Source organism: Alligator mississippiensis, chromosome 1 (genome assembly GCF_030867095.1).
Source record: "Alligator mississippiensis isolate rAllMis1 chromosome 1, rAllMis1, whole genome shotgun sequence".
NCBI lineage: Eukaryota > Metazoa > Chordata > Crocodylia > Alligatoridae > Alligator > Alligator mississippiensis.
In genome coordinates this window covers 82,619,840-82,634,628 of record NC_081824.1, presented here as the reverse complement: position 1 = coordinate 82,634,628, position 14,789 = coordinate 82,619,840, and the positions used below count along the sequence as shown (strand labels likewise).

General features: G+C 40.7%; 1 protein-coding gene across 5 annotated transcripts in view; it reads right to left on the bottom strand.

The window, feature by feature from the left end:
* Positions 1-14,144, bottom strand: part of FHL5 (four and a half LIM domains 5) — a 44,240-nt gene extending 30,096 nt beyond the window's left edge. For all 5 annotated transcript variants that reach the window (XM_059732148.1, XM_059732158.1, XM_006265943.4 and 2 more), the window contains exon 1: positions 13,949-14,144. The gene's annotated coding sequence lies outside the window, so the exon portion shown is untranslated. The remainder of the gene's footprint in view (positions 1-13,948) is intronic.
* Between the last annotated feature and the right edge of the window lie 645 nt (positions 14,145-14,789).

Genomic DNA, 14,789 nt, shown 5'->3' with positions numbered 1-14,789 from the left:
GGAGATTGTCTAGCAAAAAGTCAAATAGTCTGTAACTGAAATCAATAAGAATTGTGATCAGTTAAAAAAATATTGTAAGTTATTTTATGTCCTATTTTATAGCAGTTAGTGTTATAATAGGAATTTGATTACTGACTTCAATTTTTTTGGGATCCAGACAATGACTTTGTACCTGCATTCTTCCCAGGTATGCAGCCTGCCTTCTTTTAGTGGTTAGGATAATCATCTTGTTTTGCATGTACACTAGCAATGCCATATCCAACATAAATTAAGGAATGGTAATAATTCTGAAGAGAGTGGATTAGTATTATAAACCACCCTCCCTGGGCTTACCATAAGATAAGCAATGCATTTGAATCAAATAACGCAAAAATAATCTCTTCCACCAAGCCACAAATATATTGTGTCCTTTACCACTAATTTGATATAAATATATGGAATAATAGATGATTATTATATCTATTATATCAGCAAAAATATTTTATCATTATCATTTAGATATAAATTAGCATAGATTTATTGGAACTGTCTCCAAGTGTCATTAGTAAGATTTCCCCTTACTGGAATATTGATAGTGCATACAGTTCTGGTCTACTTTCAATTCTGGTCAACCATTTACTTTCATGTTAAAAAAACGAATTTATACTGAAACAGGTACAAAGGCAACTAGGATGGTTAGGGCATTTGAAAAGCTATATTATGGGAGGAGATTAATAAATTAGACTGGCTTAGTTTAGCAAATAAAGGTTGACAAGGGAACAGATTACTCTTGATGAATATATTTGCAGAGTGAATATCAGAAGGAAGAACTATTTAAGTTAAATAGTATCAGAATTAAATCAAATAGCTACAAAATGGTCACAGACAAATTTAGATAAGAAATTAGAAGACAGCTTCTAACCATCAAAAGAATGAAGCTCTGGAACGCTCTTCCAAAAGGAAAAGTTGGGGACAGAAATCTGAATTGTTTCAAGACAGAACTTGACAAATTTATGGAAGGGACAATATAATAAGATAAATGTGCTCTGGGAGCGATACAGATGTGGTGCTGTATCTATAAGCATCAATTTGTCAGGTTATCAAAAAAAAAAAGAAGAAAAAAGTTAGGGCATCCACGGATGGGCTACTAATGCTTGCCTGAAGTACTTCTTGAAGTACAAAGCTTGCAGGCAAAAAATTTTAGTTTTAGTCAAGCACACAAATGCAAGAATTCATGTCCATGCATTCAAAAAATGGCAATAAGCTGTTTTGTTGTCAGAAAAAAAAATTCCAGCTCCCCACCCCCATTGTTTTCTTTCAGTAGTTGTCACCGAAGGTATATCCAAGGAGGGGCAGGCAGGCATGATAATGCCATTGAACTCCCACTTTTAAGTTCTACTCAAAATTTAGAACAAACCGACTGACACAGACACTTACATTTCTATAGTTGGGGGCAGGGGGGCAAGTGACTTCAGGGTTCATATTGTCTACCTGATTCCTGTTAATCTCTTCATTCCATAGGTGTTAACACTCCTTTCCCTTTCACAAATCAAGCTTCCCTTTCCTCTACAATTATCCTGTCTTATTTACTTCTAGTAATGTTTCTCTGCTCACCCCCAGCATGTCTAATAAGGGTGTGCTGCTACCTAGGGACCTGCACTGGGTGGCTTTGTTCCTAGGGAATCTTAACCCATAGCAAATCTGAGACATGTTGGGAATGGGCAGGTATAGCTATGAAGACAAGTATAGCTATGTGGTGGTGCAGCAGTCAGAGGCAAGAGGGTGTTGCAAAGGTGAGATAAGGAGGCAAGTTATAGCAGTAACTTCTTCTGGGTTATTCATCGCATCAGATGACAGAGGCCATGGGAGGCTGGCCAGTGGTGCAATGAGGGCAGCATAAAGCCGGGCATAGGCAGATCCAGAAGGGTTGGTCTCACCAGACAGGAGTGCTATAAGTGGCTGAAGCAAGTCCTTCTGACTCCAACTATTTTTCTATGTTGAGGATGAAAACCACTGGTAGATAAGCTGTGCAGGAAGGAGGGGAAATTACAGCTCTGCACCCACCTGCCCTGTGGTTGGAAGCCATGAGTGTTGGCCCAACTGCTTAGAAGAGGTTCTGAGGGGAAGGAGCTCCCAGGGGCTGGACTTGGGGGGGTCTGAGGAACCAAGGGGCTTTTGGGGTGACAGGGGCCAGTGGGATATAGCAATGTGGGGTGAGGAGGTGCATGTGCATATATGGGAGCGGGGTAGGTGAGGATACAATGGGGTTTGTGGCTGAAGGGGGCCATGGGGGTGAATGGGGTGTGATAGGATTTGGGGGCAAGAAGGGTTGTGAGTGAGGGGGGAGCCAAGGGGTATGAAACACTGCAGTGAGGTTTGGGTGCTCCGATGGAGGGGAGGGCTCATTTGGGCATGAGGGAGATAGGGGCCAGGGGGGCTGGGTTATGAGGGGGATGAATATTTGCAGGGTACAGTGGTTTCATGGGGGCAGGGTAGGACTCAGTTGGGCTAAGCATGAGGGATATGAGGCATAACAGGGGATGGAGTAGAGCCAGGAGGCATTTGGGGTGGCAGAGGCAGTGCATAAAAGACAGTGAGGGGCACTTTGGGGTCACAGGGAATGTCTGGGAGATTCGCATGCTGAGATGCTGGGGGGTAACAGCTGTACACCTCTGGCAGTAGGTGTGTGCCCCACCATGGAACTGGCAGGCAGCCCCCTCCAAACTCAGTTATATTTATTTTTGCTTGGATCTTAATGCAACTGCTATTGCTCTAGGCTCCTAACACAGTAGTAAAGCTTCTAGTTTCTTTTCAACTGGAAAAACATGTATTGTATTACATGGTGATGCACCACACTACTTGTATCCCCCTTCTCAAAATCCTAGATCTACCCATGGTTGTCATTGGATTTTCTTTTATGAATAATCTAGGCTCTGTATCAATCTTATCAACTTGTATGTCACTCCATACATGGTAGTATTTAAGCATCTCATAATGTGTGCATCTTTAGAACACCCTTGTGAGGTGAAAAAAATGCTATTATTCCAGTGTTACAGATGAGGCAGACAGAGACTGATCAAGGTCATAGAGAAAAGTCTATGAAAGGGTGGGCAAAATACAGCCCACAGGTGGCAGCCTGGGCTGTGGTGCATGTGGCCAGTTCTGCTGCCCCTGGGTGCATAGCAGGGCTGGGGCAGTGCAGCTGTTGGACTAATTTCCCAGCAGCGGCCGCTGCTGAACCTGGCCCCACTGCCTGGGCACCCCGGCTCATCCACCCTGCACCCATTGCCAGGGGCAGGATTCATGTGGGCAGGGAGCACCACTGGGCAGATGGGATAGGGCCATAGACAGGTGGGGAATGAAGTTCAGGAGTGGGATGGGCTGGCAAGGCTAGGATCATGGGACAGTGACAATGTGGGGCTGAGGCTGGGGCCAGGGCACAGTAGTGATCTGTTGCCTGCATGTCCCTGTGACAGGTGTGGGTTCCAAGGGCAGGGGTATGTGGGGAGCGGATTGTGGCTCTGCCTTGAGGCCTGGGCCCATGCTGTCTCAGCCCCACCCACCTACCCAGCTCCTGCTCCTCACCAGCAACTCCATCCCAGCCAGCCAAGTGTAGAGCAGAGCACTGCTGTGCTTGCCAAGACTGGCTATGTGGCCCATGGGCCCAAATAATTGCCCACCCCTGGTCTATGAAGACCAAGGTCTTGAAGCCAGGTCTCCCAAGTTCAAAGCTAGCGCTCAATGGTTCATCCTTTGTCAATAAATATTAGAGATACTTTGCATGGGAACACATGAAAATCATTAAACAATTGGGGGGGGGATGGCACATTGTATGTTTTCTTGTATCCTTTCCTCAAATAAAACTCATTATGTCAATAAGACTTTGTCTCTGTAAGAAGTACAGAACTTGGCACTTTGTTGGGCATAAAGCAGAAGAAGAATGAAGAAGAATACTGTATGAAGAAGAATGACGGACTTTGAAAAAAATCTTAACAACAGAAATCTGGGTAATAGTTGGGAAGTACTTTTAATCGAAGTTGTCATAAATAAATAATGGGAGCATGTTTCCTCCACTATCACTCATCCATGAGCCAATTAATAAATAAGGTTATAAAAGCATTATGTAGTTGAAGTAAAGTATTTTTCTTGTGCTTTGATCCTAATCTCTAAAGATATAAGTTTACTTTAAGTTTGCTGGAAGCAAGCCTCTCTTCTGGGAGGTCAGCTCACAAATCTCCAGAGAGCTGATGCTATGAGCTTTCATGGACTGGCGTGTTAACTCCAGCATTCCTTTGGTTACTTGTGTCCTAGCCATCATAAAACATTGCATTTTCTGACACAGGTTATGCAGGCCTCTAATTACTATAGGCGCAAAGGTAAAATGCAGTTGATTTTTAAGTGCATAAAACTGTCACATATAGCTGACAGAATTAAGAACTGTTGTTTTATGATATTTTGAAAGATGGCAGAGAGAGGTTGCCAAGGTAACTCATGAGGATGTCTTTAGGGTCAGGATCTGGAATGTAGTCTAAGGGTACTCATTGCAAGAAAGCTGAAAGTAGGATGAAAAGAGCTGGCTGTTCTGCCTACAGTTTTTAACAGATGAAGGTGGAATACAAATGGTGCAAATTCTGTCAGACCTTTCCTGTATAAAGTAGATGTGGAGAATTCGAAGAATTACAGAGAGAGATCCACTAATAGAAGGGTCTTGAACAGATATAATGAAGCCCACACAAATCTGGTAATCAACAAGAAAGAAGATTTTATTCCTTGTGCTGCTATTTAAGCAGTACAGGGACAAGTACGAGGGACACTTTGCTATATCGAATATTATTCTGATACTTCATGTAAAAATATATAGTTTCTCTTTATATAAGACAATGTTCTTTGGTTTTGTCAAGAGTTCCTCAGTATCATCTGGTTATCCTCTTTTGGGGTTGATCAAGGTCAGTATTGCACTCATCAATATTTTCCTGTTGAGACCCTTGCTTTATACCAGGGGTGGGCAAAATGTGGTCTGTGGGCCGGATGCGACCCACTAGGCCATTTTATCTGGCCCACAGGGTGCCTAAGAAATTTAGAAAATTAATATTTATCTGCCCTGGGCTGTCTGTCATGCGGCCCTCGATGGCTTGCCAAAACTCAGTAAGTGGCCTTCCACCCAAAATAATTGCCCAGCCCTGCTTTATACCATCCAAGCTTTATGAAGTGGCCAACCTGCAGCATCTGTGACAAGTGACACAGGGAGTCCGTGTGTGCGTGTGCCACGAAGGGGACAGGCAACACAGGAGTAGATGGGTCAGGGAACAGAAAGCAGAACAGCAGATGGGGCAGGGGCAGGAGATGGCAGTGGTACTCAGCAATGGTATGAGGCTAATTTGTGGCATCCTGACAAAAAGGTTGGCCCCCACTGCTTTATACAATGTTTGGATATAAAACAGTTTATGAACTATAGACATTTGAAAATGCTTCCCTTGTGCAGCCTGTGTCCAGTAGTCCATTTAACTCAGCTAAGATGGGCATTATAAAGCCTCTTCAACGATTAGTAAATGTAATGGGTCTTAGATGAGTGAGATGGCCTAAGTCCCGGCTCAGGCCCCTGAGGTTAAGTATTCCAGCTGACTTCATCCTTCTCTTCCCTGGACTACTTTCCACTTATACCCCTCTAGTCCATTTATTACCTCTGAGCTCCCCTCTTGCAGTGGCTGCCTTTGTCACATTCCAGTTCCTCTGGCTCAGAGCTCTTCTCTACCTTTGGGTTCCTTCTCAGTCCCCAGAGTTATCTTTCAATTGCCTAGACCTTCCTTTCATCTTTCCATTGTAGGCTGGCCCATCTCCTGATTGGTTAGCTGGCAACCCTTTGTTGTCTTAATGTCCTAGTTCAATCAGTGCTCCTTTCCCCTGTTGTGCATAATTCCCCCTCCCCCCGACTTTAGGTTTTATCCGTTCCTATTTATACAGAACTCGAACAAATGACATAGCCCAGGGATGGGCAACATTTTGGTGTTTGGGGAAGGCACTTTAACAGAACTGATGTCTAAGTATATGCTGCTTCCAACTTGATCCATGGCACCACCACAGCTGCAGCCACTACCCTCACCACCTCCTAGCTGTTCTGCTGCTGCCATCACCTTTCTCTATTACCCAGCTGCTATGTAGGCAAAGCTCCTTGCTGCGGAAGCAATCAAAATGCCACAAAACTCCCCTGGCTCTACAGGACAGATTCAGCCTGTGGGCCTGCATAGTCCATTAGAGGACTTTAAATAAATAAAAATCTCCTGAACTGCCTAAGGCAGTCTGTCCTTGAATCACATCCCCTTCTTTCTTAATCAAATGCAATAAATGAAGTGAAGTTATACACTCAGCTCTAAAGAAACATGAACAGAAGCAATGATGATGATTTTTATCACTGTTACAATGCTCAGGAGAAGGGGGAAAAAACTACTAACAGAGATGCATTTGCACCTGAGCAAGACATCCTAAACAACATAGTTTATCTAGATTATTTCCAGCTGAGTGCAATTTTATTTTCACTCATGCTTTGCACCCAGCATGTGCTTCCTTTACATATATAACTTATCTTTTGTTTTACCTAATTTTCATATACTTCGTCATTTCAAGTGATTTTTTTCCAAAGGCACTGCTACGTTGGGGAGATCTAGACCACTGCATCTTCATCCAATATAGGAAAGGAAATAGGACTATTTAGATGAAACTTTCTAAAATCCTTCTGTAAGGAAATTTTATTTCGCTTCTGAAATTAGAAGACAAGAACTTACATTTTTGGCCATCTTTATATTCCCAGAAGGTGTTCCACCCTCTGGAAATGTGTTAATTCTCAAGTAAGGCTGGTCAAAAAAATGAAGGGCTATTTGAAATTTTTACCTTTTTCATAATTTTCACAAATGTCAGAATTGGTCAAAAATAAACAAAGGCCCAACAAACTAAAAAAAAAATCTGGCCAGTTCTTCTCTTGAGTTATGCTTGAGCATACAAGCATTCAGGATCTTTCCTGTTCTAAAAGCAGCATGAGAAATACTTGAAAATAAAAGCAGCACTTATCACAGGTTACGCAGAGCACATGTGAAAAGGGGAAGTCTTGGTCACAAATGAGGATTTGACACAGGCAGGCAAAGTCCAGCCTGTGGGTTGGATCCAGCTGGCAGTGGACTCCATTTCCCAGCAGCCCTTGCCTGCATAGCTGGGGCCAGTCTCCATGGAGACCCCAGCCTCAGCTATGCTGTGATAGTGCAAGGTTGGGGTTGCCATGGAGACAGGCTGTAGCCACACTAGTAGGGCGCCCGGCAGGGCAGGGCTGCTCCAGAGCTGCTGGGATCTTGCCACAGGTGCAGCCTGGTCGGGGTCAGGACAGAGTCTGCATGCTCCAGGCAGGGGTGCACAGGCAGCAGATCGTGGCTCTGCCCTAGCTCCTTGCAGAGGTGACAGCATGGTCCTGAGCTGGGGCAGAGCAGCGATCTGCAGCCTGCGCACCCCTGCCCAGAGCGTGCAGGCTGCATTTTGTGCCTCTGTCCTGGCCCCGACCAAGTTGCCTCCACTGCAAGATCGCAGAGGCTCTGGAGCAGCCCCCTGCCCTGACCTACCCTGCCACACGCCCTGCCAGTGCGGCTGGGGCCAGATTCCATGACAACTCCAGCCTTGCTATCACAGCACAGCTGCAGCTGGGGCCTCCATGGAAACCGGCCCCAGCCATGTGGGCAGGGGCTGCTGGGAAATGCAGTCCAGCTGTCTTCCGGATCCACCATTTTGCCCACTCCTGATTTAACATCTCAGTAACTCCATCACTTTTCTTCTTATTGCCTCAGGTCTGGTCTCTACTCTGTTCTAAGCCACTGGTATTTTTACACTGGATATAACTCCTAGTGTTGTACTCTTTACACCAATCAGTGTGTGTGGTAAGGGGTTGCAGTTATACATTCGGCGAACTACCTGCAGTGAGAAGCTAAGTTGACTCTCAAACACTATGCAGATAGCTGGTATTCTCACACTACTTCAGAGATTTCAACTAGCAACATCCAGCTTGTCCAATATGATTTGTACTCGTGTAAATAACTGGCAAATGTTTAATAATTAATCTGTATGCATGCTGCTAATGAAAACACTGAAATGCAAAACATACTTCAGTTACTCATTGCACCTCTTTAGAAAAGGGTCTTTCAACATTTTTGCCTATTTTTAAAACCATAAAATGTGGTTCCAGGATAAAATCTAACATGAAAAGCCTGTGTGAATAATTATTTTCCATTAGTCGGTAAAATATTTTAAAACTGTTTGGCCACTTCTAAATTATAAAACCCTTATGGGTTCTTTCCTCTGTGCTTTGTGGGGTGGTATGTGGGGGGTAGTTTTATAACAAAAATACAGATTCCCTATAAATTAAACTCTTGCAAACTTTGTAAGTCTTGGTCCAACCAAATTCGCCCTTTCAGCTCAGATCATGTGCTTAACTTTAAGAAAATAAGAAATCCTATTGATTTCAATGAAACAATTCATGTGCTTGAAGTAAAGCCTGTACTTAAAGTTCTCTGATAGGCCAGGGCTGTAGGGCGAGATTTTCAAAAATATTTAGATACTTTAAGAAAGCTACCATTGATTTCAGGCACCCAGCTGGTCCACCATGTGGTCTTCAAAAAACTGTCCAAAAACAGCTGAAGGAACGTCTAAGAGATCTTGCGAAAGGCAGCTGTGTAATAACTTGTCCGCAGGGAAAAATCTCCGTTTTGTGTTTACAGCCAGTTTTAGAACAAAAACAAAGGGTGCCTGTATAAGTGCTGGGGGGCTGCTCCAATGCACTATAATTACAGCGTGTTGGAGCAGACTCATTTATTCGAGTCTGTTGGAGCGTACTAATTAGCACGATCCAGCCAGCCTCCACATCTTGTGCATCAGCATCCCTGCACTTCAAAATTATGGTGAGGGCAGTGAGGGCTCTCATGTATGGTTTGATGCCGATACATGAGACACTCTGGGCGCCTTAATTAAAGTTGCTCTTGGAGCCACTGTAATTCAAGTGCCTCCCCCTCCACCCCCAGAACACATGTAAAAACATCTAAAATGTCAAAACTTTTCTGGGGCAGGGAAAAAAAAAAGCCAATATGCTCTAGTCTTCACGATGTCAACAATTATGAAAGTGCTCCAGTTCCATTCACATAATCTTTGCATTGCCATATAACATAGGATACGATTTTCAAGTATTTTGCTAACCATACATTAAACATAGCCATAGCACAAAAAAGGCCTTATTGGACACAAAAAAATAATTTCTGGATGCATAGATTCTTTTGCCGGGAAAAACTAAGGCTTTTTAGAAAACATAATGTATTATTGAGAAAGTTGCAAAACTGTTTTTTCTCTTTGTTAATCTCAATTGAATTCTAGGCTAATACTAATTACCATAGACAAGGGCTTCAGGACTACAAAAAGAAATCTAATGTTTTGGGTGCACTCAGCACCCTCCAACAATGTTTCAGTGGCTTTGCTTTGCTCCAGCAAGAAATCCACTCACTGCTCTGTTCAATCTCAGTATTGCAGGATAAGAAACTATGAGCAACAAAGGTGATTTCTTGAGGAAGGGGAGAGAGAAAAAAACCCCAAAATTAGTTTATCCTAGGCTCAGTCAAGTTTGATATCAAACAATCTAGGAGGAAAGAGTTACAAAACTGATATGACAGTGATTTAAAATATGAGAAATGGAAACATTTTGGGTTTCACCTACCATCTTTTTTTTGAGGAAGAGTCAATGTTGTTTTTCAGAAAAGAAATGTTTTGATCAGCCTTACCTTGCAATTGGATATTCCCCTCAGTAGAGACTGCCTGTCCTAGATCTAGTACCAAATGGATGTTTAGGCTAGAGTATAGATTTCTCATGGCTTAGCAAGTGATATGTCATTTTGGCTTTGAAAAAGAAATACTTTTATATCATTATCAAATTGATTCTGGGACATACAGAGAAGGGGTTGGAAATATTAATAAATTGGGTCCCAATCCTGAAAGCTTCTCTAACATTAGTAATTGTCAGTAATAAGAATAATTGGTTGATGTTATCCTTGGAGTTGAGCAGAAGAGCCCTCCTCCTTCCCTGACCTCTAAATATATAGAAATTAATTAAAAGTATTTTAATAAAACTAAACAGAATGCAAAAGTTGCAAATGGAGACTGAGTTTTGATCTGGCCTGGGAGTTTTGACAGTTATTTCAATCAGTGAAAGAAATCAGAGCAAATGAGAGGTCTTTGATAGAAAAGCACTTGTACAGCCAAGAAGCCCCACTCCTAAAAAGTGGTATCAATGATCTGATTCTCTCCTATGAACTCCACTGTCTGAATAGTATAAGGAAAGATGAAAATGCAAGCTCAACACAGTGAGAAACTACCAAGGAAATCTAGCATTTAATAAAATAGTATTAGTGTTCTGCAAGAACCCATTCCCATCCCCCCACCAAAAAAAGGAGGGTTGCTTTCAGAAATGGAAGTCTTCTTGGGGAAAAATAGTGGAAATTGCCTCAAATAAAGAGATGAGTGAAGAGTTTACAAGCAATGAAATGAATCAGCTTTTTTCAGTAATGATAAGCAATAAAACTTCAGATGATGCCAGTGAAGCTGAATGCTACCTTTAAAACCTTACCAAAAACAGGTTTATATTGTGCCTTTCATAGCTACAGAGACAAAAAACTTAATTTTAGTCCAAGAAATAAAAGAAGGATGAAGAGTACTCTATCTTCTGAGAACAGATATAGCAAGCATGATAAAAATCCCTGTTTAATGCAAGAGTAACGAACTATAATGTGCATTTTTCCTAGCTTCATTTTTTAAAAGCAAACAGCCCACTTTAAAGCAGCTGTGAAAGCAGCATGAAGGAGAAGGTTAGAAGCAATGTAGATGTTTTGAAGCCTGATCTGAAAACCAATTTAGTTACCCAGTTAAAAGAAAAAAAAAAAAGGGTGGTGCAGAGAGTCGGGAACTAACACTCACAAATCAAAACAGTAAAAAAACCCCAAACCAGCTATTGTAGTATGGTCCTTTTTATTTTTGTTTTCTCTTTCCACTGAAGTGATTTTGCCTAGTTTTCCCATGAAAAAATAAAACCATTTGGCATCAATAATAGTTAAACAAAAAAAAAAGTACCCAAAATGAGCTGAATATAATCTTCAGGCCAATTAAAGGATCACAGCTGGCTTGTTTACAGGACTTACTATGCTTAGTACTTCCATGCTTCAGCTCCAAGCCTTTGATTCCAATGCACTTTATAAATTATTAATAAACTACTCTTCATCATCTCCTTGTGAGACAAATATTACTTTCATTTTACAGAGGAGGATGCTGCAAAATCTTTATCTTACAGATAGGTCATGCAAACAGTGAAATGACTAGGGCAAGATCCTGCTTGAAAGTCTGTGATAAAAGGAGGAAAATACACCAGACTTAATGTAGTAACTACAAATTAAGACTTAACATTACAATCATTTTAAAGCCCTTGGGTGTTTAAAAATGTATGGATGACTACTGATATCACTGAATTATTATTGCATTGGGTAGTATGATCTGGTAAAGAGCTGGTGCACTAAAATGTTCCACTTATTAACTTGATAAGCCAGTAGTTATGGTTTAACAAAGCTAACATTAGCCGTGTTAAACCATATGCTAATGTTAAAATATGGCTAACATTATGCATAATATGAAACTTGCTTGGGTGCACACTTACATGCACCCAAAATAGCAGATAATTCAGCAAGATAATGGATTGTCTACGTTAAGAAAAGCTGAGAAGTGTCCAATGCTTTGTAAGCATCATCTATCATGACAGATGCTATGGATGGCTTAGATTAATACCTTTAAAGCTGAAGAGTGTCTACTTAGCCTGACAAGTTCTTCCGATGGCATAACTGGAGCAAATTCCATTGCAATTTAGCATGCATGTACAACTACGTTTTAACTGATGATAAATTATCCAAAGTGTTTTGTGTACAAATTAATTAACAGGATGAGTAGGTGGCTAGAAGAGATAAGATTGTGAAGGACATTGATATATATTTCATGAGAACTACTGGAAGTACCATGACTAGAATAATGGGGGAACAAAAAGAAACTGAAATAAAAAAGAACCTGACACAGGAAACATTAAAACAGCTTCAGGGCAAAGAGTTGCAAAAGCCAAGCCAGACCAAGAAATACATGGAGGGAAATTTCTGAAGTCAGATTATCAGGAATCAAAGAAAAGCCTTAGCACTGGAAACAATGAGGTGGGACGAGCCACTACTTTGTCAGTCATCTTATAGTTTTATAAAATTGTATACATGAAAGAGCTATGAGAGAGATTTTTTATCATTTTCCATTAGATTTCCTGTATTTTTGAAGCAGCTTTTGTGCAGTGCTGTTCAATTTCCGAAGAATCCTATTAATTTAATTCCTATTATATCAAACCCTCCCTAATGGAAAAAAGTCTATAAGATAAATGGACTGAGATTTTCAAAGCCACATCCACAGATCTGGATGACCACTTCCTAATAAATGCAAATAAAAAAATGGAACATAAGTGGCATTTCATTATTCCTATTTACAAAGCCTGCTTGCAGACGTAACCCCCCCCCAAAGTAAACGGTGCTTTACTTTATACTCTGTGCACCCCTGTGCTGAGTCAAGAGGCATCATGCCCACAAGAGGCATCATGTTAGTTAGTTTTCCATGTCCATCACAGCCAAAGTGTTGGGGGCTCCACAAGAACTATGAAGCATATATAACTAGACTGGAAGAGATTGAATTCTTAGAATTTCTCTATGTGGCACCTCTCAGAAAACTGACAGGGAAATACTCACAAAAAGTAAATTTGACCCCATCTTTTGCTATTTACACAGACTTCAGCTTTTAAAATTAAACCGTAACAGCAGAAAATAAATTGTAAAGAAAGCTGGCTTTACCGGCATGTGGGCAAGAGGACATCTTAAGGGATTTATGATATCTATCAAAAGTATTCCTCAAACTTTGCCTACAAATAACCTTGAGATACCATGGGTCAAAACTGATCCGTCGCTCCTTCAAAAGCCCTGCAATTTTCTCGCTTTCAACTAGTAGAAGTTGGAGCTTCAGAGTGTATAACAAATATGTTGAAAATAGAGAAAGCTATAAAATAGTATACTTCAGAATATATTTGTGATTACAATATAAATTGTGTTTAATAAAACTATTAAGTACGATTTTGGTCTTGTATTCAAAAGGAAAAATGACTCTCTGTTACCTATATGAACATAGCACCAAACATAGTGCTCTCTACTACCTATATGAAATCAGGTAGCACCGATTTTATATTGTATTGTCCTTCAATTATGGATAATTTCCATCTTTTTATCCATAAATGCAAAACTTTTTTTTATGCACCGATACATCTCTTCAACCTAATTGTAATCCTTTAAATTCTAAATCTGTATGAAATTTAAAGGGACATTTGAGAGCTCTCCCCCAATGGTAGATAAATATCCAACACACATTGTCCCAATTCTATGAGAAAACAAACATACATTTTGTTAATTTCCTGAAGAGATGATGGTAAGGTCTAGTTGCTCTTTTAAAAAAAACAAAAAACGATAGTAATTAATAATCTAATTAATAGCATGGATATGATTAAACTTTCAAACAAATGTTGGAGCCTCTTCTTGGTATATCTTAAGAAAACTGTTAAAATTTTCACACAACTGCAGGAAATTTGAAGAAGGTGCATTTTAAAGGAAAAATTCAGGAAAAATCTACTTTTTGATATATATAGCATATGCCTTTATCTTCGTTAAGTCACTGTAATTAATTAAAACAGTCTATTCAGAATCAAAGATGAAATTAGAAGTCATGTGTAAAGAGAAATTCTTGCTTAGCTGTTCATAAACTGTTCATTGGTCACCTGGTACCCTGGCATTTCAAAATGTTCTCAAATAAAACAGGGGTAAGAGAAAGGAGATACAATACTTACATTTGATTTCAAGCTGCTTCTGTTGGTGACCGTGTAGCAAAATAAAGGAAGAAAAATAAGATGTTTTCAGAAACATTCATCAAGTCCAAAAGAAACAGAATTGTTTGCCAAAGCTATTTAAGAATCCCATCAGAATTTGGCTCGGTGGAAGTAGGCTGAGGGTCAGCTCGTTTCCCTTAGACCTTGTGACATGCAGATAGCTGGCTCCCTCAGCTCTGAAATCAAAACAATTCTTTGACATAGTATGCTCACACACTGTAGAAAAATATATATCATGTACAATGTTCTTAAAGGAGCAAGTCTCAGAATGAGTTTTGAGAACTTTTTCAAAGAAAAAGCACTTGGACAAAACCTCTGCTTCCCCCACTCCCACATATCTCTTTTCCCCCCACAAAACAAAACCGAAAAAAACGACCATTGCAAAAGAAACTGAACCTATTCATTCTTTAACCATTGTATATTGACTTTCAGCAGTATTTCCATGGGACTTGATTGGGAAGTGAAACTCAAAACTCCCCACACCCCCTCCTCGATCTTTGGGGTGTTCTGAATTGGATTTGTCAGGAAGGGGCAGAGCAGGATGAGACAAAAACTCCAGTCTTTCAGTACAGAACCACTGGCATTACTATTCCAGTTTGATGTGGATCTTGTATTCAAAAGTTACTGGACAGAGGCAACAACAACCATTCCAGTCACAAGAACTAATGGCTCCTTTCTGTCCTCTCAATGCTCTCATACTTAAAATGTGTAAAGGGCAATTTTCCCAGCATTTGATAAAGTGAACAACCTGAATGGAAAGTCTCCTGCAGACACTGGGCAGCAAAAGTCCCCATTTTGTGTG